Source organism: Hyla sarda, chromosome 3 (genome assembly GCF_029499605.1).
Source record: "Hyla sarda isolate aHylSar1 chromosome 3, aHylSar1.hap1, whole genome shotgun sequence".
NCBI classification, from domain to species: Eukaryota; Metazoa; Chordata; class Amphibia; order Anura; family Hylidae; genus Hyla; species Hyla sarda.
The window spans coordinates 112,796,650-112,809,724 of NC_079191.1; the positions used below are offsets into that span (position 1 = coordinate 112,796,650).

At 43.7% G+C, this 13,075-nt stretch overlaps 1 long non-coding RNA gene across 2 annotated transcripts in view; it reads right to left on the reverse strand.

Annotated features, from left to right (window-relative positions):
- The window catches only part of LOC130361636 (uncharacterized), a 102,156-nt gene extending 93,238 nt beyond the window's left edge, over positions 1–8,918 (reverse strand). For both annotated transcript variants that reach the window (XR_008891090.1, XR_008891089.1), the window contains exon 1: positions 8,766–8,918. This is a non-coding gene — a long non-coding RNA (uncharacterized LOC130361636). The remainder of the gene's footprint in view (positions 1–8,765) is intronic.
- Positions 8,919–13,075: the final 4,157 nt, after the last annotated feature.

Below are 13,075 nucleotides of genomic sequence, written 5' to 3' on the forward strand. Positions count from 1 at the left end.
GTGCGGAGTCAGCCACTGGTCCACCTGTGCGTTCAGGGCCGACAGGAGCGCTGGTGCGGTGTGACTCTCCGCTTTGAGGCAAGTCAACCCCAAGATGGCGTGACACTGCCGTATCCGGGATGTGGAATAGCACCTGGGGAGCTGGGGGTGCCGGTGATGTGGGGCAAGACGCAGCAGTGGAAGAGGACTCAGCCGAGGATGTTACGGAAGAGGATGGAGTAGGAGGAGTAGAGGAAGTGGCAGCAGGCCTGCCTGCAAGTCGTGGTGGTGTCGCCAACTCCTCTGCAGAGCCACGCATTCCATGCTTGGCAGCTGTCACCAGGTTTACCCAATGAGCAGTGTAGGTGATATACCTGCCCTGACCATGCTTTGCAGACCAGGTATCAGTGGTCAGATGGACCCTTGCCCCTACACTGTGTGCCAGACATGCCAAAATTATCTTTTGCACAATGGACTAAAGGTTGGGGATTGCCTTTTGTGCAAAAAATTTTCGTCCGGGTACCTTCCACTGCGGTGTCCCAATTGCTACAAATTTTTTAAAGGCCTCAGACTCCACAAGCTTGTATGGTAAAAGCTGGCGGGCTAGCAGTTCCGACAAGCCAGCTGTCAGACGCCGGGCTAGGGGGTGACTTTGAGACATTGTCTTCTTGCGCTCAAACATCTCCTTGACAGACAACTGACTGTGGGCAGATGAGCAGGAACTGCTCAAGGCGAGAGACGGAGAGGCGGATGGTTGAGAGGGGGCAAGGAGGGCAGCAGTGGTTGACCTGGCTGAAGATGCTGGACCAGGAGGAGGATGGCGGCTTTTACTATGTGTGCTGCTTGTACTGACGTGTTGATCCCATAGGCGTTTGTGATGTGACCTCATGTGCCTTCGCAAAACAATTGTGCCTAGGTGGGTGTTGGACTTCCCACGACTCAGTTTCTTCTGGCACAGGTTGCAAATGGCCTTGCTGTTGTCAGAGGCAGACACACACAAAAATGCCACACTGCTAGGCTCTGCGATGACGGCACTCTGGTGGTAGCAACAGCATGCGTTGATTGTCGTCCCGTCTGGCTGACCCCGGGTGCCGATGCATGCTGTCTGACTGTGCCACTAGCTCCTTGCGACGACCTCCCCCTGCTTCCAGCTCGTCTCCTCCTCCTCTCTGTCTCCCCATCTGAACTTTCCCCCACTTCTTCTCTTCTAGCGGGCACCTACGTGGCATCCACGGACACATCGTCATCATCAACACCTTCACCACTATCTGACACCTCAAGAAAGGAAGCAGCAGGCACAACATCATCATCACACTGTACGTCCATGTGTGTAATGCTGCCTGACTGAGACATATCCCTGTTAACTACATCATCTGGCAATAATGGTCGTGCATCACTCATGTCTTCAAACTGATGTGTAAATAACTCCTCTGACAGATCAAGTAAAGCTGCTGTGGTGCTAGTGTTGGTGGTGGCGGCAGGCGGGAAAGTGGTAGCATGAGAGGTGCCCGAAGCTAAGCTAGAGGAGGAGAAGGACGGTGCGTCAAGGTTCCGAGCGGAAGCTTTAGTAGTAGATTGGGTGTCTTGTGATAGCCAGTCAACTAAATCCTCTGAACATTGGGGGTTCAGGGTATGTGGCCTCTGAACACTGGCCATTCCAGGGCCAAAGGGAATCTCAGCACCACGACGGCCCCTGCGGGGTGGCCTTCCTCTGCCTGTCATTTTTTTTGGTTAAATTTGCACAAGTGTCACACCTAATGTGATTTGCACTAGGGTAACACCAATTGCCCTGCAGGCAAGAAAAATGGCAACTGTGACGTGAACTAACAGTGACGACTGATTTTATTTAACAGCCAAAGAAGGTATTTTTTTTAACTTGCACAACTGTCACACCTAATGTGATTTGCACTAGGGTGACACAATTTGCCCTGCAGGCAGGAAAAATGGCAACTGTGACGTGAACAGTGATGGCTGATTTTATTTAAAAAGGTTTTTTTTTTTTTTTGCACAACTGTCACACCTAATGTGATTTGCACTAGTGTGACAATGAGCAAAAAAACTTGCCAGTGGAGTTCCCTTTTTCTGCAGTGGTCCCCAACCAGGGTGCCTCCAGCTGTTGCAAAACACACGGACTGATATATTTCAGCCCTTTGAATACTGTAGGAGTTAGTTGCTTGAAGGAACTTAAGTTGGATTCTGGAGTACTCCTTTTAACCAGCGGTTCCCTCCCAACCAGGGTGCCTCCAACTGTTGCAAGACTCACGTACAGATATCTTTCACACGGGGACACGCCCCATTTCAGAGACCACACCCCTTTCCCTTTTTGGGTTCTCTTAGCAAAATGGAGAGTTAGTCGGGTTTTTTCAAATCTGATGCAAATTCTGGCGCAAAATCTGGCGCATACAGAATTTGTGGCGCAATGTGGCAGAATCTGGCGCACAACCCAATAAAACATGTTGGGTTTGCAATAGTAAATGAGGGTCAAAGTGTTACAAAATGGCATTTTCTCTTCAATTTTGTCGTATAATTAAGTTTTTTTGCAATTTTGGTGTGGATTTTTTGGGTAAAATGACTAATGTCACTGCAAAGTAGAATTGGTGGCGCAAAAAAAAGGCCATAATATGGAATTTTAGGTGCAAAATTGAAAGCGTTATGGTTTTTAGAAGGTGAACGGAAAAATCCTGCATCCTTAAGGGGTTAAAAATGGACATTAATATATATGTATATATATATATATATATATATATATATATATTTTTTTTTTTTTTTTTTTTTTTGTCTTTCAATTTTTGGGAGCAGGCAGGGACCAGAAAATTCAGCATTCAAAATTATAAATAGGGCGAAAAAAGTTAAGTGAAAATTTTAAAAATGTATGATTTAGAACAGAAACTAGGAAAAAGAAATTGAAAGACAAACTAGGAAATTGAAAGACAAAAAAAAAAATTAATGTTAATTTTTAAACAGGGATCAATTTATGTGGGCGGGCAGGGACCTAAAAATGAAGCCGACAATAATATAAATGTAGTTTGTGTGTGTTTTTCACTTAAAAAAAAATACTTTATAGGTATTACTACTACTCCCAGCATGGAACACACTGTTCCATGATGGGAGTAGTAGTTCCTGTACTAATAGAATGCCCCAGGTGTAACTCCTGACACCCGATGCGATTGTCCATAATAGTGTTGCTCATGAATATTCGCAATTAGAATTTCAATCGCATATTCGTGAATTCGCGAATATTGAGAATATAGCACTATATATTCGAAATTGCAAATATATGCTTTTTTCCCGCATATGCGCATATTTGCATCTGCGAATATTCTCATCTGCGAATATTCGCATGTTCCTTCTTTACACTTGTGGGCCAATTAGAATGATGCTAATTCACAGAGGTTATCAACAACATCCCTAGCAACCAATAGCAAAGTTGCCCACCCCTCACTGTTTTCTTCCTCGAATACGTGAATATTCACAAATGCGAATATAATGAGACCGCCTATTCGTCTATATATTCGTGAAATATCGCAAATTCGAATATGGGCAATGCCGCTCATCACTAGTCCATAATATAGCAGAGATCCAGAGCGTCTATATACAGAGCTCGCATCTCTGCACTATACGCCGAGCTGGCCAGTGATGTGAATAGAAATTCACATCATTCATTCATATTTTCCGCCCAGAGTGGGGATTGGCCGGATGGTGGCAGCCAATCACCACTCTCACCAGGAAATATGAATGAGTGAGTGGCTGGCCGGAGTACAGAGCAGAGATGCGAGTGCAGGAGAAAGCCACTCCCCATCTCAGGGATGATTCAGACTCTGTTCCATGAGGGGGTAGTAGTACAAGCACTAATGTAGCCTCCCCAGTTGCCTGCAGAATCCTGCAGCCAGGAACTACTACTCCCATCATGGAAACAAGTCTGTTTCATGATGGGAGTAGTAGTAGTCCTGGCTGCGGGAGTCTATAGGAGGATGACTTTACATACTAACGGATGAAAAACTGATGCAAAAGAGAACCATAGAAGAGCGGACACCCGCATCTATACATTATAAAGGAGGATCACGCGGGTGTCAGGAGTGACACCCGCTGTGATCTGTCCTTAACTGCAGGTACTACTACTCCCAACATGGAGCACAAGCTGCTCCATGCTGGGAGCTGTAGTACCTGCATTAATAGACAGATCGCAGCGAGTGTCACTCCTGACACCCGTGTGATCCTCCTGTATAATGTATAGATGCGGGTGGCCGCTCTTCTATGGTCCTCTGCATTGACGTATATATACACCTATTCATATTTCCCACAGAGAGTTGTGATTGGCTGGAACCATCTGACCAATCACAGTCCTCTGTGGGAAATATGAATAGATGTATGTATACGGCAGTGCAGCGGACCATAGAAGAGCGGCCGGCCGCATCTATACATTATACAGGAGGATTGCAGCGGACCCGGGCGGTCTGTCAATTAGTACTAGTACTACTACTCCCATTATAGAACAATGTGTTCCATGCTGGGAGTAGTAGTACCACCTAAAAAAATAAAAAATTAAGTGAAAAACACACATACACACTGCATTTTTATTAGGCCCCTTTCACACTATAAAAGTTGCTCTGTTAAAAGACCCATTATAAACTTCCATTAGGCTACATTCACACGGTCGTTTAATTCCATCCCGCTTTTCACCCGTCACTGCATCCTAAGTGGACCATACTACTAACGGATACAAACTGATGCAAATGGATGACATACTGTGGCATCCTTTTGCATCAGTTTTTCATCCGTTAGTATGTAAAGTCATCCTCCTATAGACTCCAGCAGTCAGGACTACTACTACTCCCATCATGGAACAGACTTGTTTCCACGATGGGAGTAGTAGTTCCTGGCTGCAGGAGTCTGCAGGTGACTGGGGAGGCTACATTAGTGCTTGTACTACTACCCCCTCATGGAACAGTACAGGAGTCTGTTCAATGTTGGGGGTAGTAGTACAGGGGATGAGGTATTGATCGCACCGGGTCTCACTTCTGATACCCGATGCAATCAGAAGTTATAAAGCAGGGGACCATGATCCGCTCCTCTGTGATGTACAATGTATTTTTACTTTCATTTTTAAATCCACCACGGGGAGCTCTGAATGGCCAGTACTGAGGAGCCATTCAGGGCTCCCGACGGAGTTTTTAAAATGAACATTGTGAGTGGCAGCGGGGGCCATATGTATATTAAAAGTGCTGTGGGGGGCAAAATATATAGCGCTGCAGGGGGGGGCAGACATATAACCTATATATCTAGCCCCCCTGCACATTTATAATATGCCCCCCGCAGCGCATTTATAAAGATATGACCCCTGCCGGCACATTTATAAATGTATACCCCCCACAGCGCATTTATAATGTGCCCCCCCCCCCGCAGCGCATTTATAAAGATATGACCCCAGCCGGCGCATTTATAAAGATATGCCCCCGCAGCATACTTATAATGTGCCCCCCACAGCGCATTTGTCATAATATGCCACTGCAGCGCTACATGTGAAAAGTATTCTATCAGCAGCACATCGGGCCAGCAGCCGGCCGGCCCGATGATGCTAATATACTTTTCACACATAGTGCTGCAGGGGCATATGTGTATAGATGTGCTGGGGGGGGGGCAGACATATAGCGTTATCTGCCCCCCCCCAAGCGCTTCTATATACATATGCCCACTCAGCGCCATGTATCAAAAGTATTATATCAGCATCATCGGGACGGCTGCTGGCCCGATGTGCTGCTGATAGAATACTTTTCACATATAGCGCTGCGTTGGCATATTATGACAAATGCACTGTGAGGGGCACATTATAAATATGCTGGGGGGCTAGATATATAGTGCTATATGTCTGCCCCCTGCAGCGCTATATATCTTGCCCCCCCCCCAGTGCTTTTAATATAGATATGGCCACCGCTGCCACTCACAATGTTCATTTAAAAAAAAAATGCCGGGAGCCCTGAATGGCTCCTCGGTGCATGCTATTCAGGGCTCCCGGAGGGGGGATTTAAAAATGAAAGTAAAAACACACAATAAATCGCAGAAGAGCGCAGCATGCCACCAGTTCCCCTGCTTAATAACTTCTGATCGCCTGGGATCTCAGAAGTGAGATCTGGTGCGATCAATCCCTCTGTGCGATCAAGCCCCTGTACTACAACCCCCATCATGTAACAGAGACTGTTCCATGATAGGGGTAGTAGTGCAAATACTAATGTAGCCTCCCCAGCCACTGGCAGACTCCTGCAGCCAGGGAACTACTACTCCCATCATGGAAAGAAATATGTTCCATGATAGGAGAAGTAGTATTCCCAGCTACGGGAGTCTGCCGACGGCTGATACTAATAGATGAAAAACTGATGCAAATGGATGCCACTAAACGGCATCTCTTTGCATCAGTATGTATCTGTTATTAGAATGTTCCATTTAGGAGGAAATAATGGAGAAAATATGAACTTTAGTGATCCAAAAATGTGATGAAGATACCTTTTTTTAATAAATTTTCATAGGGTACCATTAAAAAAATATATTAAAAACGATACAGTAGTGATGGAAAAAAATGCATCTAACAAAATGTATCTTTATTATAATGAAATTTTGATACATTTTTAAACAGGGATCAATTTATGTGGGCAGGTAGGGCACTAAAAATGTAGCCGACAATAATAAAAATGTAGTGTGTGTGTGTGTGTGTGAGTGTGTGTGTGTGTTTTTCACTTGTTATTCTACATTTTTTTGTAGTACTACTACTTCCAGCATGGAACACACTGTTCCATGATGGGAGTAGTTGCACCTGTACTAATTGACAGACTGCCCGTGTCCCTTCTGACACCCGTTACGATCCTCCTGTATAATGTATAGATGTGACCGACCGCTCTTCTATGGTCCCCTGCACTGCCGTATATATACATTCATATTTCCCACAGAGAGCTGTGATAGGCCAGATGGTTCCAGCCACTCACAGCTCTGCGGGAAATATGAATAATAGGTGTATATACGGCATATACTATCTATACGCATTTATACATTATACAGGACGATCGCAGTGGTTGTCAGAAGGGACACTCGCTGCGATCTGTCTATTAATGCAGGTACTACAGCTCCTAGCATGGAGCAGAGTGTGCTCCATGTTGGGAGCAGTAATACCTGCAGTTGAGGACAGATCACAGCAAGTATCACTCCTGACATCCGCTGCGATCGTCCTGTCTATTGCAGAGATGCGAGCACAGGAGAACGCTGCATTCAACTGGCCCACGATGACGAATCCACTTTCCAGGAAACTGTTCCTCTAGGAATGCTCGGACCTGGCACATTCCCTGAGTTTTTCCAGCAAGATGGTGCACCACCACATTATGGGTGTCAGGTCTGAGCATTCCTAGGTGAACAGTTTCCTTTAAAGGGGATTGGTCATCGTGGGCCAGTTGAATGGCCCCCAAGGTCTCCCGATCTGACCTCCTTAGACTTTTATCTTTGGGGTCATCTGAAGGCAATTGTCTATGCTGTGAAGATACAAGATGTGCAGCACCTGAAACTACGGATACTGGAAGCCTGTGCTAGCATTTCTCCTGCGGTGTTGCTATCAGTGTGTGAAGAGTGGGAGAAGAGGGTTGCATTGACAATCCAACACAATGGGCAGCACATTGAACACATTTTATAAGTGGTCAGAAACTTGTAAATAACTCATGAAAGAATAAAGTTATGCTAAAGCCAAGCATGTCATTGTTTTTCTTGTGAAATTACCAATAAGTTTGATGTGTCACATGACGCTCTTCCTATTGAAAAAACAAAAGTTGTATTCAAAATGGCCGACTTCAAAATGGCCACCATGGTCACCACCGATCTGGAAAAGTTTCCCCCTCACATATACTAATGTGCCACAAACAGGAAGTTAATATCCCCAACCATTCCCATTTAATTAAGGTGTATCCATATAAATGGCCCACCATGTAGAATTGTATAAAAAGTATAAAAGAGTAACATTACTGTTGATATATTATGGCCCTAGTCTTGAAAAGTGTTGTTTGCGAATAATCGCAATGCGAATTTTATTCGCGAATATCGCATATTCGCGAATTTGCGAATATTCGCGAATATAGCACTATATATTTGTAATTACGAATATTTTTTTTTTTTTCACAGTACACATCACAGTGATCATCCCTCTCTGCTTCCAGCTTGTGTGGTGTAAAGAAGGCTCTAATACTACTGTGTGAGACTGGCGTGCGCATTTTCGCATATTTGAAAAATTTGCATATGCTAATATTCGCATATGCTAATTTTCACTTATGCTAATTTTCGCACATGCTAATTTTCTCACATGCAAATCTTCCTTTATGCTTATTTTTGCATATGCAAATTTAACATGAATGTTACGAATATGCGGATTTAGCGAATATATGACGAATATTCGTCCATATATTTGCGAAATATCGCAAATTCGAATGTAGCCTATGCCGCTCAACACTAGTCTTGAAAGGGGTAATGCAGCACTTATTAATGATTTAGAAAAGATTCTTACGTTGTTTCATTATTTAGAAAAGGTGCGGCTGTAAGAAAGAGAAATTAGCACAAATTGAAAAGGAAAATTGCGGCTCACATAAACTTAATTAGGTTTCACAAAGTACAAATCTGACCAAATGATGGTACAAGGCAAATCCACATAAGATGTTCACATGAGGAGCAATGTCTGTATCCATCTCCTAGATTACAGAGCGTAATGGGAGCGCTCATCTATGTGCCAACACTGCCCAAACCTGTGCACCATCTGTGCTCACCTTACATTACAGAAACAGAAGAAGCAGCATAGTCTCCAAACATTTTGGGGGGACACTCAGGACTCGAACTGTACTGTTCTTCAGGCTGTCCCTTGGATGGCAGTTAAAATGGCCGCTGTAACATAACTGTTGTCACAGCAACTGCGCCTAGCTCAGCAAACAACTGTGGACTGTACCACTACAAGAACAGGTAAACTGCCACAAAACACACAGTAAAATCACCAAGAAAGGCAACTATATGATTAAAACATGACAAATTACATATTTATGATCTCTTTTTACCCACCAGTCAATGGCTCAGTCCAGTGTTTGTTTACCAATATATATATATATATATATATATATATATATATATATATATATATATATTGCAAGATGGAAGCAGCACAATCTCAGGATGCCAAAGGTGTGTGGGTGTAGGCGGGCCTAATCGTAGCCCAGGTCACAGGTGGCAGCAAGCAGCTTGAACAATACTGGCTGACATCTGTGGGCATTGCAGCTAACTATATGATTGATTGGGCATTGCAGCTGACTTTATTGATCTGTATGAGCAATCAAGTAATTGCCCATATAATTTCCTTAGGGGACTAAAATAGTGGGGGGGGGGGGGGACTCATTTAAAAAATATAAATGAATCCCTTCCAGGGGCCAGAATATGGCGATGTAAAGCAATTCATTTTTTTTAGTTTATAATTACTTAAAAGTAAAACCTGATAAAAAATTATACAAATTGAGTATTATTGTAATTGTACCGACCTGTTGAAAATAGATAACACGTCAAATTAACCATGCAGTAAATGACATAAAAAATTTACCAAAACTGAGCCACCCCACCCCCAGAAATTAGCAAAATTGTATTTTGTTTTTTGTTTTCTAACTTACCTCACAAGCTATTTTTTATTCTGCTCAGCAGTATATTTTATAGTAAAATGAAGGGGGTTATTATGAAGTACCATTGGTGTTAATAGAAACGAGCCCCGCTATACATTGGAAAATGAAAGACTTATGAAAACAAATGTAAAAATCAGAATTGGGGGTGGAGGGTTGGCTGGGTATATTGGGCCATTGTGGGTAGACACTCACTTGGCATTTTGGCTTTTTCATTCTTTCATTCCAACCTCCCAAAAACCTTAAGGGGTATGCATATTTTTCGGAAGGAAAATTAACTTTCTGCTGTCTAAGTGTTAGAGATAATAGTATGGGAGAAGAAGTGAGTTACATACCAGCTCAAAGAGTAAGGAGTGGGAGGAACATATCACACAGGCTAGAGAAAGTGAGGAGAGCACACACAAGGGAGTTTGAACAATATAGGCTGTGTACATGTATAGAGAGAAAATGGAGCTCACACAGCAAGGTGCACTGTATATAACACAGCAAGCTGCATTGTATATAACAATGCTGAAATCCCACAACACTCAAAGTGTAACTGTTATGGGATTTATGCTGCTATATACAATGGAGCTTTTTTATGTCACTTACTGCATGGTTAATTTGACATGTTATCTATTTTCAACAGGTCGGTACAATTACAATGATACTCAAATTTTTTTTATCAGGTTTTCACTACTTTTGAGTAATTACAAACTAAAAAAAAATTAATTGCTTTACATCGCCATAATCTGGCCCCTGGAAGGGATTCATTTATATTTTTACATTGAGTTTTTTTCCACACTAAGGAAATTATAGAAGCCTATAATGAACAAATTCACAATGCCCTAATAGCAGTTAGAATTTAGTACCAAATATATGCCCACTGCTCAGGGAAACAATAAAAGCGATTGCATAAAGCCCTATATATATATATATATATATATATATATATATATATATATATATATATATTATATTTTTATATATACACACACACAGATAAATGTGTGGCAACAATGTGATGTTGCTAGCATAATAAATTTAAGTGGAAAGGGGTACTGAATAAATCTTGAACAGATGGCAAGATACAAAGTAAGATCCCACCTTACTCTCCGACGCGTTTCACTCTGCTTCCTCTAGGAGCAGGGAGGTGGGAGGAACAAGGCAAACTATTTATACCTTATACCTTATGTAGAATATATTTTAGTCTGCTGTGACAACCCCGTTAACTAGGTGGCTGCTAAAATTGCTTGGAATCCAGATGATAAGGACATTGGGTAAGAAGATTTTGAATTACTGTCTGCTAGTTTGCAGTCAGCCGGTCAGTACCACTGGGGATGTTCTCATTGATGTTCAGCCCTAAAGCAGACATCAGAAAGGGTTCTACTCAATTCTCTTTACTAATGTCATTATTGGCTGGAATCCACACACAGTTTACAGTCCCTTAAACTCTGGTAATGACAGCTGTAGATTAACCATTGGATTCCACCGTTGGATGTGCTTTGGTCTCTAGACAAGAGTATTGTAAAATGTAACTTTTTGAGTTGGAAATGTGTCATTTTCACAGGTAATAATAATGCATGCTTCAAGAGAGCATTACACTGAAGCCATAGCTTGAATTTACTACTGTTGACATTTGTATTTACAGGGGAAATTTTATAACCAATATTTATTAATTACTTACATGTTACTAATCTTAGACCAAGCAGCTCTTACCTCAAGTGCTATTCATGCTGTACAGACAGCACTCAAATAAAATTCCTTGCAACTATTGTGATCATCACCATTGTCTCAAGTAAGCAACATTTCAGGCAATAATTTGCACTTTTTCGGACCAGTTCAAGGCATGTGGTGGTTTTATGTACTTGTGGTGAGAGGGCTTTTGTGTCGTCAAAAAATATCTATTGTTCAAATCAAGTTTTTATGTTAAACATGTTTTTGAAAGATTTTTTGGTGGTTTTTAATAATTTTCCATTTTACTATGTACAGTTTATTATAAAATAATCCTGAAATATCTGACAGGAAGTTAGGTACAAAGGCTTAACCGCCTCCCTTGGTGTGCGACACCACTTACAACTCCTTCTCCCTCTCTGGGACCGCAGCCGTCCGTCACGTGACAGAGAGCCAGAGCTCCACAGCCGGTCGACATAATACCAGCATGAACGCGCAGAACCGCCCCCCCCCCACTCTGAGACCGTAACCATGGTGAGGAAAGTAACCGAGCGGGTCCGTGCGCACATCCTGCCCCATGCTGCAACTAACTAATACTGACGCCGGGGACAGCGTTCCCCGTAATAAACATCAAATACAAGGTAAAGTTAAATAACTGAAGAGCAGACTAGCTGCACTCATTCCTGTACCTGACACTGACGAGCAGGAGACACGGTGTACCAGAAGTGGAGAAAATCACATGACCACGCAATGCTGTAATGACAGCAGAGACCCTGAGCCATGTGGGAGCTAGACGGTCAGGAAGGGGCCGCAGATCGAGGGGACAGTCCCAGCAACCCGAGGTCCCAATTTTTTATCATTTTAGTCCACTGCAGGGGCTCGTGGAGCAGCCGGGCACGATGCCGGGGCACTCCAAGATGGTGCTGGTGCCTTTTTCTGCAAAAGATCCCACCCACTCACTTCCCGCCATGCGCCGGAACATGGCAGTGCTGGCGCTGCGCTGGCGCTGCAGGTAAAGAGACTACTGGCCTTGCCAACCCGGACGCCTGCACTCAGGGGACCTGCACAACAGACTGGCCAGCCGACATGAGTTGCAGGACGGACCCCGCTCCCACCACTGCTGCTACACTGCTCTCCTGTCCCAGGGACACCGAGCGACGGAGCTGTTGTGTCTGCACCCTCCAGCCCCGGACCCTCATGCACAGCTTTCCTCCCCAGTGAGACCTGAGGGAACAACACCAGTCCCTGCCAAAATCAAAGGAGGTACGTGCTCATGGGGACCCTGGACTGCCCACATCTCCAGCTGAGGGGCCACCCCACTCTCCCCTAGACGTTGAAGACAGGGCCCAGTCCCCCTCTCAAAGTATCCTCTCTATCTTCAGGAGCCCTGCAGGCTCCCCAAGGCTCCAACTCACTTCCTCAGATGGTGAAACTACTAGAGGGGATATAGAGGAAAGGACTGGGGTCCCCTCATCTTCTCAAGGATCACTCCTGATAATGCTTAGACACTGTTCACATTCAGTTCACATTTGGTCGAGGCCGTGGGCGGACCCAAGTGTCTTATACTTTAATTTTACTGCCAGAAGACAATTAACTCACCTGTGGTACCCTGTCTCCTTTCATTCCACCCCCACTTAGGGTTGGTATATGTTAAGTACACCTGTTGGGCAGATGAGTATTTCATCCCTTAGTGCTAATTTGCAAGAGTGCTTGCATTTTTCTTTGTTTTATTTTGGTTGTGTTTTTGATATTTGTTTGTTTTTCTCTTT